This window comes from Macaca mulatta, chromosome 10, assembly GCF_049350105.2.
Source record: "Macaca mulatta isolate MMU2019108-1 chromosome 10, T2T-MMU8v2.0, whole genome shotgun sequence".
Taxonomy (NCBI): Eukaryota; Metazoa; Chordata; class Mammalia; order Primates; family Cercopithecidae; genus Macaca; species Macaca mulatta.
The window spans coordinates 34,402,606-34,421,692 of record NC_133415.1 but is presented as its reverse complement, the minus strand read 5'-3'; the positions used below and the strand labels follow the sequence as shown (position 1 = coordinate 34,421,692).

The following is a 19,087-nucleotide window of genomic DNA, read 5'->3' as shown; positions in this document are numbered from 1 at the left end:
GGGTGTGGTGGCAGGCACCTGTAGTTCCAGCTACTCGGGAGGCCAAGGCAGGAGAATGGCTTGAACCCGGGAGGTGCAGCTTGCAGTGAGCCAACATCGCGCCACTGCACTCCAGCCTGGGCTACAGAGTGAGATTCTGTCAGAAAACAAAACGAAACAAAAAAAAAAACCCAAGAAACAAACCTGAAATGATGACAAGCAACAACAACAACGTGGATTTCCAGTCTAGTTCTGAGAAGAGATGCACATGATGATAATGATACTACACTACAGCTTTATATGAAAATTAAAATCCCTTAGATATCTTCATTTATACAAACATTTATTTATTTTTATTTTATGTTTTTTGAGACAAGAGTCTTGCTATGTTGTCCAAGCTGGAGTGTAGTGGTCCCATCTTGGCTCACTGCATCCTCCACCTCCTGGGTTCAAGCGTTTCTCGAGTCTCAGCCTCCCAAGTAGTTGGTACTACTGGCACGCGCCACTACACCCAGCTAATTTTTGTACTTTTAGTGGAGACGGGATTTCACCACATTGGCCACGCTGGTCTCGAACTCTTGTTCTCAGGTGATCTCCCCCACCTTGGCCTCCCAATGTGCTGGGATTCCAGGCACGACTCATGGCGCCTGGCCTATACAAACATTTTAAAGTCAAGATCCACTAGTTGTGGGATGGAAAATATTGTTTAACAATGGTTTATTTCTGGATGTTTTTCCCCAAAGAAGTGTGCAGTTATGCATTTTCAAGAATGTTTGAAGAAACAATAATTGATTTTTTAATAAACTGACTAAAGACAATCCATTGTACCAGTTGAGGAACTTATTTTTGGAATGTATTTTTATAAATTGATCAGATTGACTTATTTCTACACTGATTGATTGATTGATTGAGGTAGAGCCTTGCTCTTCTGCCCAGGCTGGAGTGTAACAGTATGATCTCAGCTCACTGCAACCTCCACATTCTGGGCTCAGTCGATTCTCCTGCCTCAGCCTCCGAGTAGCTGGAACTATATGGTGGCCTGTGCCACCATACCTGGCTAATTTTTGTATTTTTAGTAGAGATGGGGATTTGCCACGTTGGCTGGGATGGTCTTGAACTCTGGACCTCGAGTGATCCACCCACCTTGGCCTCCCAAAGTGCTGGGATTACAGGTGTGAGCCACCACACCCAGTCTACATCTCATTTATTTAATTCAACTATTTCAACTTTTGCAATATTTTTTATTATTCCATTTCTTTTTTCTTATTTGTTTGCTCTTCTTTGTTTGAGACAGAGTCTCGCTCTCGTCAGGTGGGAGTGCAATGGCACGATCTCGGCTCACTGCAACCTCCACCTCCCGGGTTCAAGCAATTCTCCTGCTTCAGCCTCCCAAGTAGCTGGGACTACAGACGCATGCCACCACGCCCAGCTAATTTTTTTTTATTTTGTATTTTTTTAGTAGAGACGGGTCTTCACCATGTTGCCCAGGCTGGTCTTGAACTCCTGAGCTCGGGCAGTCTGCCTGCTTTGGCCTCCCAAAGTGCTAGGATTACAGGCATGAGCCTCTGCACCCGGCCCCATTTCTTTTTTCTTAACTTCTCTGGAGATAATGCTGGACATTTCATTTTGTTACCCAGGCTAGAGTGCAGTGGCACGTTCTCGGCTCACTGCAACTTCTGCCTCCTGGGTTCAAGCAATTCTCCTGCCTCAGCCTCCTGAGTAGCTGGGATTACAGGCGCCTGCCACTGTGCCCAGCTAATTTTTGTATTTTTAGTAGAGACAGGGTTTCGCCATCTTGTCCAGGCTGATCTTGAACTCCCAACCTCGTGACCCACCTGCCTCAGCCTCCCAAAGTGCTGGGATTACAGGTGTGAGCCACCGTGCCTGGCCGACATTTCAGGTTTGTTTTTTTTTTGAGGCGGAGTCTCACTCTGTGGCCCAGGCTGGAGTGCAGTGGCCGGATCTCAGCTCACTGCACGCTCCGCCTCCCGGGTTTACGCCATTCTCCTATCTCAGCCTCCCGAGTAGCTGGGACTACAGGCGCCCGCCACCTCGCCCGGCCAATTTTTTGTATTTTTTAGTAGAGACGGGTTTTCACCGGGTTAGCCAGGATGGTCTCGATCTCCTGACCTCGTGATCCGCCCGTCTCAGCCTCACAAAGTGCTGGGATTACAGGCTTGAGCCACCACGCCCGGCCGACATTTCAGTTTTTTAATAGTACTTTTAAAAAAACTTTAAGCTAGGCCAGGCGCGGTGGCTCAAGCCTGTAATCCCAGCACTTTGGGAGGCCGAGACGGGCGGATCACGAGCTCAGGAGGTCGAGACTATCCTGGCTAATACGGTGAAACCCCGTCTCTACTAAAAAATACAAAAAAACTAGTCGGGCGAGGTGGCGGGCGCCTGTAGTCCCAGCTACCTGGGAGGCTGAGGCAGGAGAATGGCGTAAACCCGGGGGGCGGAGCTTGCAGTGAGCTGAGATCCAGCCACTGCACTCCAGCCTGGGTGGCAGAGCGAGACTCCGTCTCAAAAAAAAAAAAAAAAAAAACTTTAAGCTAGTGTTGTAAACTTTTCTTTTTATGATAAAATTTCTCTAGGTGAAGGATAAAGGTTGAACCTCTGTCCCAGAGGTTCTTGAAGTGTCTGACAGTCAAAGGGCTGAACCTTTCCCCTCAGAAGCAATTACTTTTAATGCTTTTTGAGACCTTGCTATTTTAAATGATTGGCATTAGTATAAGTAAAAATGTACTATGTACATGTAAATAAGTAGAAATCCATCTGTCCTTAGAGATTTCACACTTACTATGACAAACTGCATAATTATGTGCCTGGCGTGGTGGCTCACACCAGTGATCCCAGCACTTTGGGAGGCCAAGGCAGCTGGATCACCTGAGGCTGGGAATTCGAGACCAACTTGACCCACATGGAGAAACCCTGTCTCTACTAAAAATACAAAATTAGCTGGGCGTGGTGGCGGGCGCCTGTAGTCCCAGCTACTCCGGAGGCTGAGGCAGGAGAATGGCGTGAACCTGGGAGTTGGAGGTTGCAGTGAGCCAAGATCGTGCCACTGCACTCCAGCCTGGGTGACAGAGCGAGACTCCATCTCAAAAAACAAACAAACAAACATTTACTGAAACCTGAATTAGTCTTCTTCATTAGAATATAACATCAGGTTTGGTGTCATGGCTCACACCTGTAGTCCCAACACTTTAGGAGGCCGAGGTGGGCCCATCACATAAACCCACGAGTTCGAAACCAGCCTACATGGTGAAACCCCGCCTCTATAAAAAATAAAAATAAATTAGCTGGGTATGGTGGTGCGCACCACCATGCCCAGCTAATTTTTAAATTTTTTGTAAAGACACGGTCTTGCAGTGTTGCCCAGGCTAGTCTCAAACTCGTGGGCTCAAGTGATCCTTCTGCCTCGGCCTTCCAAAGTGCTGGGATTACAGGGGTGAGCTATTACCTCTGGCCTTCTTAAATATTCTTATCCATAAATTTCTACCGCAGCAATGGAGGTAGCTATTATTTGTCTGCTGCCATTCTAGCTTAAGAGTGGGTAGAAGTAAGAATTCAGAAATGATGGAATTCAGTAGTAGGGATTACAGATGGTGTCCTAAGAAAGCTAGTGTAAATAATTAAATGTAACTAGTTGGTGTGTTCTACTTTTGAAAATTGAATCATATTTTAATGCCCTGACATAGGTGGCTATCTAAACAAAATTATATCAAAATGACTAAAAGCTCATAAAACATCATGCGATACCAAATATTTATAATCTCATCAAACTCACAGAGGAACTGTTCTTCTTTGTTTTCTAATCTTCATCAGTATATACAGTTTTATATAGTTGTAATCAATTGTGATTTTTACTTTGAAACATTTCATATTTACATGTTCTGTACTTCATCTTCCTTATTGTGTGTTTGAATGATTTCCTTTTATTATCTTTTACATTTTTCCTTTTCTTTTTGGACATGAAGTCTCACTCTGTTGCCCAGGTTGGAGTGGTGCAGTGGCATGATCTTGGCTCACAACAACCTCCACTATTCCTAGTTCAAGCGATTCTCCTGCTTCAGCCTCCTGCGTAGCTGGGATTACAGGTGCCTGCCACCACACCTGGCAAATTTTTTTTTTTTTTTTTTTTTTTTATTGAGACGGAGTCTCGCTCTGTTGCCCAGGCTGGAGTGCAGTGGCACGATCTTGGCTCACTGCAAGCTCCACCTCCCAGGTTCAAGCGATCCTCCTGGCTCAGCCCCTTTAGTAGGTGAGATTACAGGCATGCACCACCATGCCTGGCTAATTTTTGTATTTTTAGGAGACACAGGGTTTCACCATGTTGGCCAATCTGGTCTCGAACTCCTGACCTCAGGTGATCCACCTGCCTCAGCCTCCCAAAGTGTTGGGATTACAGGTGTGAGCCTCTGCACCCAGCCATTTGTTTTTTATTTTTAGTAGAAACGGGGATTTCACCGTGTTGGCCAGGATGGTCTCGATCTCCTGACCTTGTGATCCGCCCGCCTCAGCCTCCCAAAGTGCTGGGATTACAGGTGTGAGCCACCGCGCCTGGCCCAGGCCTCAGTTTTTAATTTGCTACCAGTGAGTTTTATCCTTACTTGTGTTTTCATGATGGTAGTTATTATCCTTTCACTTCCAGATGTAGGACTTCCTAGACCATTTCTTGTAAGGCCAGTCTAGTGAATAATTCTCTCAAAGTTTGCTTGTCTACAAAAGACTATTTCACCTTCATTTCTATTTCTTTTTTCTTGAAACGGAGCCTCTCTCTGTCACCGGGATGGAATGCAGTGGTGCGATCTCAGCTCACTGGAAGCTCTGTCCCCTGGGTTCACGCCATTCTCCTGCCTCAGCCTCCCGAGTAGCTGGGACTACAGGTGCTCGCCAGTACGCCCAGCTAATTTTTTTTGTATTTTTTTAGTAGAGAGGGAGTTTCACCGTGTTAGCCAGTATGGTCTCAATCTCCTGACCTTGTGATCCACCTGCCTCGGCCTCCCAAAGTGCTGGGATTACAGGCGTGAGCCACTGCGCCCAGCACTCACCTTCATTTCTTTTCTTTTTTTTTTTTTTTGAGACGGAGTCTTGCTGTGTCGCCCAGGCTGGAGTGCAGTGGCCGGATCTCAGCTCATTGCAAGCTCCGCCTCCCGGGTTTTTACGCCATTCTCCTGCCTCAGCCTCCCGAGTAGCTGGGACTACAGGCGCCCACCACCTCGCCCGGCTAGTTTTTTGTATTTTTTAGTAGAGACGGGGTTTCACCGTGTTAGCCAGGATGGTCTCGAACTCCTGACGTCGTGATCCGCCCGTCTCGGCCTCCCAAAGTGCTGGGATTACAGGCTTGAGCCACCGCGCCCGGCCTTCATTTCTTAAGAATAGCTTCCTGGCTCAGGAAATTTTCTTCTGAGAAATCTGCTGTTTGTCTAATAGGGATTTCTTCCTTTCTTTTTTTAAAAAAGACGGAGTCTTGCTCCGTTGCCCAGGCTGGAGTGCAGTAGCGCGATCTCGGCTCTCTGCAAACTCCGCCTGCTGGGTTCAAGTGATTCTCCTGCCTCAGCCTCCCGAGTAGCTGGGACTACAGGTGCCTGCCACCACGCCTGGCTAATTTTTTGTATTTTTTAATAGAGCACGGTTTCACCATGTTAGCCAGGATGGTCTCAATTTCCTGACCTTGTGATCCTCCCGCCTCGGCCTCCCAAAGTGCTGGGATTACAGGCGTGAGCCACTGCACCCGGCCTAATAGGGATTCCTTCCTATGTGACTTGACATTTGCTTTTTTAGAATTCTGTCTTTGACTTTTAACAGTTTGACTGTATTGTGCTTTGGAGAGGACCTTTTTTGGTTGAATCTATTTGAGACCCTTTCAGTGTCCTGGATCTGGATGTCCACATTTCTTTCAAGACTTGGGTAGTTTCTAGCTATTAATTCACAAAATAGGTTTTCTTTTTTTTTTTTTTTTTTTGAGACGGAATCTCGCTCTGTAGCCCAGGCTGGAGTGCAGTGGCCGGATCTCAGCTCACTGCAAGCTCCGCCTCCCGGGTTCACGCCATTCTCTGGCCTCAGCCTCCCGAGTAGCTGGGACTACAGACGCCCGCCACCTCGCTGGGCTATTTTTTGTTTTTTTTTTTTTGTTTTTTTTTTGTTTTTTGAGACGGAGTCTCGCTCTGTAGCCCAGGCTAGAGTGCAGTGGCGCGATCTCGGCTCACTGCAAGCTCCGCCTGCTGGGTTTACGCCATTCTCCTACCTCAGCCTCCTGAGTAGCTGGGACTACAGGCGCCCGCCACCGCGCCCGGCTAATTTTTTGTATTTTTAGTAGAGACGGGGTTTCACCGTGGTCTCGATCTCCTGACCTTGTGATCCGCCCGCCTTGGCCTCCCAAAGTGCTGGGATTACAGGCGTGAGCCACCGCGCCTGGCCTATTTTTTGTATTTCTTAGTAGAGACGGGGTTTCACCGTGTTAGCCAGGGTGGTCTTGATCTCCTGACCTCGTGATCCGCCCATCTCGGCCTCCCAAAGTGCTGGGATTACAGGCTTGAGCCACCGTGCCCGGCCACAGAATAGGTTTTCTATGCATTTTCCCATCTCTCTTTGTTTTCAAACTGCCATTATTTAAGTATTTGTTTGCTTAATCACATTCCATAGGTACAGACTTTCTTCTTTCTTTCTCTTTCTTTCTTTCTTTCTTTCTTTCTTTCTTTCTTTCTTTCTTTCTTTCTTTCTTTCTTTCTTTTCTTTTCTTTCCTTCCTTCCTTCCTTCCTTCCTTCCTTCCTTCCTTCCTTCCTTCCTTCCTTCCTTCTTTTCTTTCTTTTCTTTCTTTTCTTTCTTTTCTTTCTTTTCTTCTTTCTTTTCTTTCTTTCCTTTCTTTCCTTTCCTTTTTGAGATGGAGTTTTGCTCCTGTTGCCAGGCTGGAGTGCATTAACACGATCTCGGCTCACTGCTACCTCCGCTTCCCGAGTTCAAGTGATTCTCCTGCCTCAGCCTTCCAAGTAGCTGGAATTACAGGTGCCCACAACCACGCCCAGCTAATTTTTGTATGTTTAGTAGAGATGGGGTTTCACCACATTGGCCAGGCTGGTCTTGAACTCCTGACCTCAGGTGATCTGCCCCCCTTGGCCTCCCAAAGTGCTGGGATTACAGGCGTGAGCCACTACGCCCGGCTTTTTATTCTTTTTTTGTTTGCTTGACTGGATTATTTCAAAACAGCTGTCTTCAAGTTTAGAAATTCTGCTTGGCCAGGCCCAGTGCCTCATGCCTGTAATCCCAGCACTTTGGGAAGTCGAGGTGGGTGGATCATGAGGTCAAGAGATGGAGACCATCCTGGCCAACATGGTGAAACCCCGTCTCTACTAAAAATACAAAAATTAGCTGGGTGTGGTGTTGTGTGTCTGTAGTCCCAGCTACTTGGGAGGCCGAGGCAGGAGAATTGCTTGAACCCAGGAGGTAGAGGTTGCAGTGAGCTGAGATTACACCACTGGATTCCAGCTTGGTGACAGAGCGAGACTCCGTCTCAACAACAACAAAAAAAGAAACTCTTCTGCTTGTTCTATTCTATTGTTGAAGCTCTCAATTGTAGTTTTTATTTTATTATTTGAGTTCTCCAGTTCCAGGATTTCTGTTTGGTTGTTTCTTATGTTTGTTGAATTTCCAATTAAGGTTATGAATTGTTTTTTGGATTTTGTTGAATTGTCTATCTGTATTCTTGTGTATCTCAGTGAGTTTCCTTAAGATCATTATTTTGAATTCCAGACATTTTATAGATTTCGTTTTCTTTGGGATCTGTTGTGTTTTTTTTGAGGGTTTTTTTTTTTTTTTTTTTTTTTTGAGACAGAGTCTCACTCTTGTCACCCAGGCTGGAGTCTGCAGTGATAAAATCTTAGCTCTGCAACCTTTGCCTCCCAAGTACAAGTGATTCTCCTGCCTCAGCCTCTAGAATAACTGGGATTACAGGCACCCACCACCACGCCCGACTAATTTTTGCATTTTTTAGTAGAGATGGGGTTTCACCATGTTGGCCAGACTGGTCTCAAACTCCTGACCTCAGGTGATCCACCCACCTCAGCCTCCCATAGTGCTGGGATTACAGGGGTGAGCCACTGCACCCGGCCCTTTTTTTTGAGTTTTATTTATTTATTTAGGTCTGTGAAGGATACAAGCCTAAGGGCCGAGCGCGGTGGCTCAAGCCTGTAATCCCAGCACTTTGGGAGGCCGAGACGGGCGGATCACAAGGTCAGGAGATCGAGACCATCCTGGCTAACATGGTGAAACCCCGTCTCTACTAAAAAAATACAAAAAACTAGCCGGGCGAGATGGCAGACGCCTGTAGTCCCAGCTACTCGGGAGGCTGAGGCAGGAGAATGGCGTGAATCCGGGAGGTGGAGCTTGCAGTGAGCTGAGATCCGGCCACTGCACTCCAGCTTGGGTGACAGAGCGAGACTCCGTCTCAAAAAAAAAAAAAAGGATACAAGCCTTGGGGATCTCTAGTTGGCTATTTTGATGACATCTTCTGCAGACAGAATTTTTTTCCACCTCAACATTGTATATCTGTGAGAGTTTGCTTGCTTTGTAGTTTTTATTTTGTTTTGTTTTTTAAATGTGGATGTTGTTTTTAATACCATTTAAAGTAAACCCAACTACAGTATATCAGTATATTTGTATGTAAATACAGACATTGGTAGGCTAACCTTTTTTTTTTTTTTTTTGAGACAGAGCTGCACTCTTGTTGCCCAGGCTGGAGTGCAATGGTGCGATCTTGGCTCACCACAACCCCTGCCTCCCAAGTTCAAGCGATTCTCCTGCCTCAGCCTCCTGAGTAGCTGGGATTACAGGCATGTTCTGCCACACCCAGCTAATTTTGTATTTTTAGTAGAGACAGGGTTTCTCCATATTGGTCAGGCTAGTCTCGAACTCCTGACCTCAGGTGATCCACCCGCCTCAGCCTCCCAAAGTGCTGGGATTACAGGCATGAGCTACCGCACTCAGCTGGTAGGCTAACTTGGAGGGAAATATATTTTTCTTATTGCTGTCTTCTGTTACACTATCCTATTTGCTATCTAAAGGGAGATGTAGAACTTACTTCTCCTATTCCATGCTGTTATAAATAGGATCTGCTGGAGCACTCATTGGTATAATGTAGATAGGGTTTGGTTTCAAGTTCATGAAGTAGTAAATGTTAGAAGAAGTGACTAAGGGAGCTGATGTTATTGATGACTCAGGATTTCTGTCACATTACATCTCTTTTATTTTTTAACTGAGTCACGTACTGGGTACAGACTTTTATGTAAATAGTTAACTCTTTTTTTTTTTTTTTTTTTTTTTGAGACAGAGTCTGGCTCTGTCACCCAGGCTGGAGTGCAGTGGCGCGATCTCGGCTCACTGCAAGCTCCGCCTCCCGGGTTTACGCCATTCTCCTGCCTCAGCCTCCCGAGTAGCTGGGACTACAGGCGCCCGCCACCTCGCCCGGCTAGTTTTTTGTATTTTTTAGTAGAGACGGGGTTTCACCGTGTTAGCCAGGATGGTCTTGATCTCCTGACCTCGTGATCCGCCCGTCTCGGCCTCCCAAAGTGCTGGGATTACAGGCTTGAGCCATCGCGCCCGGCAAATAGTTAACTCTTGTACATTTTTCCAGTACTAGTTTAGTCTTCCACTCTGCATTTTTGTGCTGAAAGTCAACCCTATTCAAAATTACACGTTCTGACTAGTAAAAGTCCTTCTTGCTAAGTAATAACCTTTATCGTGTTCAATTTAGCATATATTAATATGTGGCTCCTTGATATTGTGGTAATTAGCATGCATTTTCATAATAAGACATTTCTTTCGGAGGTCAGAAGAAGAGTAAGTTGATTTCTGTTCATTTGTAATGTGACAATCAGGTACATGTAGTTGTGATACTGGTTTGTTATTCCTCAACCATTAAGCAACTCCCCATTTCCCTCTCTTCCCAGCCCTTGGTAACCACTTTCCTACATCTTTCTCAGTGGATTTGAATATTCTAGGTACCTCATACCATATTTGTCCTTTGTGACTGGCTTATTTCACTTAACGTACGTATTAGTTTGTATTCACACTGCTAATAAAGACATACGTGATACTGGGTAATTTATAAAGGAAAGAGGTTTAATGGACCCACAGTTCCACATGGCTGGGGAGGCCTCACAGTCATGATGGAAGGCAAAGGAGAAGCAAAGTGATGTCTTCTTACATGGCGGTGGGCATGAGAGCGTGTGCAGGGGAACTCCCCTTTTATAAAACCATCAGATCGGCTGGGCGCGGTGGTTCACGCCTGTAATCCCAGCACTTTGGGAGGCTGAGGTGGGTGGATCACGAGGTCAGGAGTTCAAGACCAGCCTGACTAAGATGGTGAAACCCCGTCTCTACTAAAAATACAAAAAAATTAGCCAGGCGTGGTGGCATGCGCCTGTAATCCCAGCTACTCCGGAACCTGAGGCAGAGAATTGCTTAAACCTGGAGGGGCGGAGGTTGCAGTGAGCTGAGATTGCGCCACTACACTCCAGCCTGGGCTACAGAGGGAGACTCCGTCTCAAAAAAAAAAAAACCCATCAGATCTTATGCGAGACTTACTCACTATCACGAGAATGACCCACCCCCATGATTCAATTGATTCCCACCAGGCCCTTCCCATAACATATGGGAATTATGGAAGCTGCAATTCAAGATGAGATTTAGGTGGGGACATAGCCAAATCATATCATTCCACCCTGACCCCTCCCAAATCCCATGTCCTCACATATCGAAACCAATCATGCCTTCCCAGCAGTCCCCCAAAGTCTTAACTCATTTCAGCATTTACTCAAAAGTCCTCAGTCCAAAGTCTCATCTCTGAGACAAGGTGAGTCCCTCCACCTATGAGCCTGTGGAATCAAAAGCAAGTTAGTTAGTTCCTAGATACAATGGAGGTAACCACACTGGGTAAATACCCATTCTAGTGGGAGAAACTGGCCAAAACGAAGGGGATACAGGCACCATGCAAGTCTGAAATCCAGTGGGACAGTCAAATATTTTCTTTATTTTTACTTTTATTTTTTTTTTGAGGCAGAGTCTTGCTCTGTCACCCAGGCTAGTGTGCAGTGGCGCGATCTCAGCTCACTGCAGACTCCACCTCCCAGGTTCAAGCAGTTCTCCACCTCAGTCTCTCCAGTAGCTGGGATTACAGGTGCCCACCACCATGTCCAGCTAATTTTTGTGTTTTTTTTTTTAGTAGAGATGGGGTTTCACCATCTTGGCCAGGCTGGTCTTCAACTCCTGACCTCATGATCCACCCACCTCAGCCTTCCAAAGTGCTGGGATTACAGGCGTGAGCCACCGTGCCCAGCCGGTAGTCAAATCTTAAAGCTCCAAAATGACCTCCTTTGACTCCATGTCTCACATCCAGGTTGTGCTGATGCAAGAGTTGGGTTTCCATGGCCTTGGGGAGCTCCACCTATGTGGCTTTGCAGCATATAGTCACCCCCGCCCCCCGGCTCCGGACTGGCATTGAGTGTCTGTGGCTCTTTCAGGCGCACAGTGCAAGATGTCAGTGGGTCTACCATTCTGGGGTCTGGAGAACAGTGGCTGCCTTCTCACAACTCCCCTAGGCAGTGCCTCAGTGGGGACTCTGTGTGTAGGTTCCTACCCCACATTTCCCTTCTGCACTGCCCTAGCAGAGGTTCTCCATGAGGGCTCCGCCCCTGCAGGACACCTCTGCCTGAACATCCAGGCATTTCCATATGTCCTCTGAAATCTAGGCAGAGGTTCCCAAACCTCAGTTCTTGACTTGTGTGCACCTGCAGGCTCAACACCATGTGGAAACTGCCAAGGCTTAGGACTTTCACCCTCTGAAACCATTTTTCGAGCTGTACCTTGGCCCCTTTAGCCACGGCAGGAGTGGCTAGGATGCAGGGCACCAAGTCCAGAGGCTGCACACAGGAAGAGGGGGGCCCTGGCCCTGACCCTGGTCCAGGAAACTATTTTTCCCTCCTAGGACTGTGATGGGAGGAGCTGCTTCGAAGGTCTCTGCCGTGACTTGGAGACATTTTCTCCATTGTCTTGGCAATTAGCATTTGGCTCCTTGTTACTGATGTAAATTTCTGCATCAGGCTTGAATTTCTCCCCAGAAAATGGGGTTTTCTTTTCCACTGCATCATCAGACTGCAAATTTTTCAAACTTTTATGTTCTGCTTCCTCTTGAAGCTTTGTTGCTCAGAAATTTCTTCTGCCAGATATCCTAAATCATCTCTCTCAAGTTTAAAGTTCCACAGATCTCTAGGGCAGGGGCAAAACGCCACCAGTCTCTGCTAAAATATAGCAAGAGTCACCTTTGTTCCAGTTCCCAATAAGTTCCTTATCTCCATCTGAGACCACCTCAACTTGGACTTTATCGTCCATATCACTGTCAGCATTTTGGTCAAAACCATTCAACAAGTCTCTAGGAAGTTCCAGACTTTTCCCACATTTTCCCGTTGTCTTCTGAGCCTTCCACACTGTTCCAACTTCTGCCTGTTTGTTACCCATTTCCAAAGTTGCTTCACATTTTCGGGTATGTTTATAGTGGCGCCCCACTCCCAGTACCAATTTTCTGTATTAGTCCGTTCTCACACTTTTAATAATGACATACCCGAGACTGGATAATTTATAAAGGAAAGATTTAATGGACTCACGCTTTCACATGGCTGGGGAGGCCTCACAATCATAGCAGAAGGCAAAAAAGAAGCAAAGGTACGTCTTACATGGTGGCAGGCCTGAGAGCGTGTACAGGGGAACTCCCTTTTTATAAAACCATCAGATTCATGAGACTTATTCACTACCATGAGAACAGTATGGGGGAAATCACCCCCATGATTTGTTTGTTTCCACCTGGCCCCACCCTTGACACGTGGGGATTATTACAATTCAAGGTGAGATTTGGGTGGGGACACAGCCAAACCGTATTTGCACAATATTTTCAAGATTCATCTATGTCACAGCATAAATAACCTTCCTATCAGCAGTGTACAGAGGTTCTCATTTCTCCATATTCTTACCAACATTTGTTTTCTGTTTTTCTAATAGTAACCATCCTAAAGGTTGTGAAGTGGTGCCTTATTGTGGTAGCTTATTTCTTTTTATTGTTGAATAATATGACGTTGTATGGATGTGCCATAGTTTATCGAGTCACCTTTGAAGAACATCTCAGTTCCTTCCAAGTTTTGGCAATTATGAATAAACGTTCGCGTGTAGGTTTTTGTGTGTATGTAAGTTTTCAACTCATTTGGGTTAATACCAGGGAGCACAGCTGCTGGGTCGTGTGGTAAAAAGAGTTTATTTTGTTTTAAAAGGAATTGCTAAACTGTCTTATGAAGTGATTATGTCATTTTGCTTCCTGCCAACAATATATGTAAGAGTTTCTCCATCTTTGCCAGCATAGCTATTCTAGTGGATGTGCTATAATCTCATTGAGTGTATCTCATTGTGGTTTTATTTTTAATTTTAATTTTAAAATTTATTTTATTTTTACTTTTAATTTTTTAAAATTTTTGAGTACATAGTAGGTGTATATATTTATGGGGTACATAAGATATTTTAATACAGGCATGCAATGAGAAATAAGCACGTCATAGGGAATGGGGTATCCGTCCCTCAACATTTATCTTTTGAGTTACGAACAATTCAGTTACCCTTTAAGTTATTTTCAAATGTACAATTAAGGGGCTGTTGAATAGTAGGTCTTAGTCATTCTTTATTTCTTTTTTTTAACCCATTAACCATCCCCACCTCCTGTTGTCCCCCAGACCCCCATTACCCTTCTTAGTTCGGGTAACCATCCTTATATTCTCTGTGTCCATGAGTTCAGTTGTTTCTTTACATTTCAGAAATAAGCGAGAACATGTAATGTTTGTCTTTCTGTGCCTGGCTTATTTAACTTAACACAATGACCTCCAGTTCTATCCATATTGTCATGTTGTTGCAATGACAGTACCTCGTTCTTTTTTTTTTTTTTTTTTTTGAGACAGGGTCTTGCTCTGTTCCCCAGGCTGGAGTGCAGTGGCATGATCTCAGCTTACTGCAACCTCTGCCTCCTGGGTCCCGGTTCAAGCAATTCTCCTAGTTCAGCCTCCTTAGTAGCTGGGGTTACAGGCATGTGCCAACATGCCCAACTAATTTTTGTATTTTTAGTAGAGACGGGGTTTCACCATGTTGGCCAGGCTGTTCTTGAACTCCTGACCTTGTGATCCTCCTGCCTCAGCCTCCCAAAATGCTGGGATTACAGGTGATCTCATTCTTTTTTATGCCTGAATAGTACTCCATTGTCTATATGTACCACATTTTCTTTATCCATTCATCTGTTTATGGACACTTAGGTTGCTTCCAAACCTTGACTGTTGTAAACAGTGCTGCAGCAAACATAGGAGTGCAGATAGCGCTTTGATGTACTGATTCCTTTTTTTGGGTATATACCTAGCAGTGAGATTGCTGGATCGTATGGTAGCTCAAGTTTTAGTTAGTATTTTTTCTTCCCCCCCCACAGGTTGGAGTGCAATGGCGCAGTCTCGGCTCACTGCAACCTCCACCGCCTGGGTTCAAGTGATTCTCCTGCCTCAGCCTGCTGAGTAGTTGGGATTACAGGTGCCCACCACCATGCCCGGCTAATTTTTGTATATTTAGTAGAGATGGGATTTCACCATGTTTGTCAGGCTAGTCTCAAACTCCTGACCTCAGGTGATCCGCCCGCCTCAGCCTCCCAAAGTGCTGGGATTACAGGCGTGAGCCACTGCGCCCGGCCTTCTTGAGTTTTTTAAAATTGAGTTGTAAGAAGTCTTTGTTGTTGTTGTTGTTGAGACAGAGTCTAGCTCTGTTGCCCAGGCTAGAGTATAGTGGTGTGGTCTCAGCTCACTGCAACCTCAGCCTCCCAGGTTCAAGCGATTCTCCTGCCTCCGCCTCCTGAGTAGCTGGGATTATAAGTGTCTGCCACCATACCTGGCTAATTTTTGTATTTTTAGTAGAGACGGAGTTTTACCATGTTGGCTGAGTTATTCTGGAACTCCTGACCTCTATTGATCTGCCCTCCTTGGCCTCACAAAGTGTTGGGATTACAGGCGTGAGCCACAGTGGGCAGTTGTAAGAATTCTTCATATGTTTTGATTACCAGATTCTTATCAGATACATGATTTCAAGATATTTTCATTCATGCTGTAGTTTGTCTTTTTACTTTCTTGGCGGTATCCTTTGACATACAAACATTTTTAATTTTGGTGAATTCCAGTTTGTCTGTGTTTTCTTTTTTCTTGAGAGCATGAGGAAGTGCTTGTAGTTACCAATTCTTTTTTTTTTTTTTTGAGACAGAGTCTCTCTGTGTTGCCCAAGCTGGAGTGCAGTGGCGCTATCTTGGCTCATTGCCACCTCTGTCACCCAGGTTCAAGAAATTCTCCCACCTCAGCCTCCTGAGTAGCTGGGATTACAGGGGCACACCACCACGCCTGGCTAATTTTTTGTATTTTTAGTAGAGATGGGGTCTCACCATGTTGGCCAGGCTGGTCTTGAACTCTTGACCTCAGATGATCCGCCCACCTCAGCCTCCCAGAGTGCTGGGATTACAGGCGTGAGCCACTGCACCATGCCTGTCTATGTTTTCTTTATTATACTTTGAGTATCTTATCTAAGAAACCATTGCCTAATACAAGGTCATGTACATTTTCACCTGTGTTTCCTTCTGAGAATTTTATAGTTTTAGCTCTTAAATTTAGGTCTTTGATCTGTTTTTTTTTTGTTGTTGTTTTTGTTTTTTTTCCTGAGATAGAGTCTTGTTCTGTCGCCCAGGCTGGAGTGCAGTGGCGCTATCTCAGCTCACTGCAACCTCCACCTTCCTGGGTTCAAGCGATTCTCCTGCCTCAGCCTCCAGAGTAGCTGGGATTACAGGCATGCACCACAGGCGTGCACCACGATGCCAGGCTAATTTTTGTATTTTTAGTAGGGACGGGGTTTCACCATGTTGGCCAGGCTGGTCTCGAACTCCTGACCTCATGCTGCCCGCCTCGATCTCCCAAGGTGCTGGGATTACAGGCGTGAGCCACTGTGCCTGGCCTGATCTGTTTTGAGTTAATTTTTACATATGGTTTGAAGTAGGGATTCAGATAAATTCTTCTGCATAGTACTGTGGTTTCAGTCTCCTCAAATTCATGTTGTAACTTAGCTCCCAATGTGGCAGTATTAGGAGATGGGGCCTTTTAGAGGTGATTGCATCTTAAGCACGTTGTCCTTGTCTTAGTTCATTTATATTGCTGTAAAGGAATACCTGAGGCTGGGTAATTTATAAAGAAAAGAAGTTTATTTGGCTCCTGTTTCTTTCTTTTTATTTTATTTTATTTTTTTATTTTTTTGGTGAGATGGAGTCTTGCTCTGTCGCCCAGGCTGGAGTGCAGTGGCCTGTTCTTGGCTCACTGCAAGCTCCGCCTCCTGGGTTCACGCCATTGTCCTGCCTCAGCCTTCTGAGTAGCTCGGACTACAGGCGCCCGCCACCACGCCTGGCTAATTGTTTTAGTATTTTTAGTAGAGGTGGGGTTTCACCGTGTTAGCCAGGCTGGTCTGGATCTCCTAACCTCGTGATCCGCCCACCTCGGCCTCCCAAAGTGCTGGGATTACAGGCGTGAGCCACGGTGCCCTGACTCTTGGTTCTTCAGGCTGTATAAGAAGCATGGCGCTGGTGTCTGCATCTGGTGAGGGCCTCAAACTGCTTCCACTCATGGTGAAAAGGGGAAGCTCATGTGTGCAGAGATCAAATGACAAGAGGCGAGTGAGAAAAGGAAGGGAGGTGCTATGCTCTTTTTAACAACTAGTTCCGGCAGAAACTAAATGAGCAGGAACTCACTGAGAACCTTGAGGACGGTACCAGGTCATCCATGAGGGATCCACTCCAGTGACCCAAACATCTCCCATTAATCCCCACCTCCAACATTTGGGACCAGCTCTCAACATGAGGTTTGGAGGGGTTAAACAAAGCATAGTAGCGGTTACAGATAGATTGATCCATTCGTGGGTTAATGGATTACTGAGTTATGTGAGTGGAACTGGCGACTTTATTAGAAGAGGAAGAGAGATCGGGAGCTCACACATTAGCATGCTCAGCCCCCTGGCCTTGTAATACTCTGTGCTGCCTCGGGTCTCTGGGGTCAAAGGCAGCCCCTCAACCTTGGACTTTTCAGCCTCCAGAACTGTGAGAAATGAATTCCTTTTCTTTATAAACTATCCAGTTGCAGGTATTCTTTCATATATTAAAGAAAATGGATGAATACACATGGGGATCTCTAGTTGTCTCAGCACCATTCGTTGAAAAGTTATTGTTTCGGCCGGGCACGGTGGCTCAAGCCTGTAATCCCAGCACTTTGGGAGGCTGAGACGGGCGGATCACGAGGTCAGGAGATCGAGACCATCCTGGCTAACACGGTGAAACCCCGTCTCTACTAAAAAAAAATACAAAAAACTAGCCGGGCGAGGTGGCGGGCGCCTGTAGTCCCAGCTACTCGGGAGGCTGAGGCAGGAGAATGGCGCGAACTCGGGAGGCGGAGCTTGCAGTGAGCTGAGATCTGGCCACTGCACTCCAGCCTGGGCGACAGAGCGAGACTCCGTCTCAAAAAAAAAAAAAAAGAAAAGAAAAGTTCTTCTTTCTCCCTTTGATTGACCTTGGTACCTTTCTCAAAAATCAGTGGACTGTAGATGTATGGATTTATTTTTCCCTTCTCAATTCAATATCATTGGTCTGTATACCTGTTGTTATACCATACCATCTTTATTGCTGTAGCTTTGTAGTAAACTTTGAAATTATGAAGTGTGAGCCCTTCAACTTTGTTCTTCCTTTTCCAAGATTTCTTTGACTATTCTGTGTCTCTCACAATTCCATATTAATTTTAGGATTGGCTTGTCTGTTTCTGGAAAAAACATAGTTGGAATTTTGATGGGAATTACATGGAATGTGTAAATCAATTTGGGGTGTCCTGCCATCTCAAATCAGCTTTTTTTTTTTTCTTTTTTTTTAAGACAGTTTCGCTCTTGTTGCCCAGGTTGGAGTGCAGTGGTGCGATCTTGGCTCACTGCAACCTCTGCTTCCCAGGTTCGAGTGTTTCTTCTGCCTCAGCCTCCCAAGTAACTGGGATTATAGGCGCGCGCCATCATGCCTGGCTAATTTTGTGTTTTTAGTAGAGATGGGGTTTCTCCATGTTGGTCAGGCTGGTCTCGAATTTCCGACCTCCCAAAGTGTTGGGATTACAGGCGTGAGCCGCTGCGCCTGGCTCAAGTCAGCTTTTCAAGGCAGATTTGTATAACCCAATTTGAAATTGAGCCATAATATTTCCAGAGATGTGTACTGTTTCATTCTTATCTTAGCTTTTCTGTCAGGAACAGGAGATGATTGATCTCAACCACTATGAAGCCAGACCTTGGGTGGTGCATGGTGGAATTCTGCATTCTTTTCCCTCAGATCTGTCCTCCGTCAGTCTATCTCCCAATCTGCAGGATGCTTAGTGGGTATGGTAACACTAGAACATGAAAACTGCAATCATGATTGGCTAAATTTGGTTATTTAAAACAAAACAAAAAAAGGGCTGGGCATGGTGGCTCCCACCCATAATCCCAGCACTCTGGGAGACCGAGGCAGGCAGATCATGAGGTCAAGAGATCAAGACCATCCCGGCTAACATGGTGAAACCCCATCTCTATTAAAAATACAAAAAAATTAGCCAGGAGTGGTGGCACGCGCCTGTAGTCCCAGCTACTCGGGAGGCCAAGGCAGGGGAATCGCTTGAACCTGGGAGGCAGAGGTTGGAGTGAGCTGAGTTCCCACCATGCATTCCATTCTGGGCAACAGAGTGAGGCTACGTCTTAAAAAAAAAAAAAAAAAATCTTGTTCTTTTATTTATTTTTTTGTAGAGACGTTTGTTCAACCATGTTCCTCAGGCTGGTCTCAAAACTTCTGAGCTCAGGTGATCTTTGTGCCTTAGCCTCCCAAAGTGGGAGGGCCAAACATCTGGTTTCTTTTCTTTTTTTGGTTTTTTTTTTTTTTTTTTGAGACAGAGTCTCACACTCTTGCCCAGGCTGGAGTGCAGTGGTGCAATCTCTGTTCACTGCAGCCTCCGCTTT

At 45.7% G+C, this 19,087-nt stretch overlaps 1 protein-coding gene across 22 annotated transcripts in view; it reads left to right on the top strand.

Annotated features, from left to right (window-relative positions):
- BCL2L13 (BCL2 like 13) overlaps positions 1 to 19,087 on the top strand; it is a 96,297-nt gene that overhangs the window by 19,199 nt on the left and 58,011 nt on the right. For 5 of the 22 annotated variants that reach the window (XM_077950891.1, XM_077950883.1, XM_077950876.1 and 2 more), the window contains one exon: positions 14,487 to 14,584. The exons of the other annotated variants lie outside the window; for them this stretch is intronic. The gene's annotated coding sequence lies outside the window, so the exon portion shown is untranslated. The remainder of the gene's footprint in view (positions 1 to 14,486; positions 14,585 to 19,087) is intronic. 22 annotated transcript variants of the gene reach the window in all.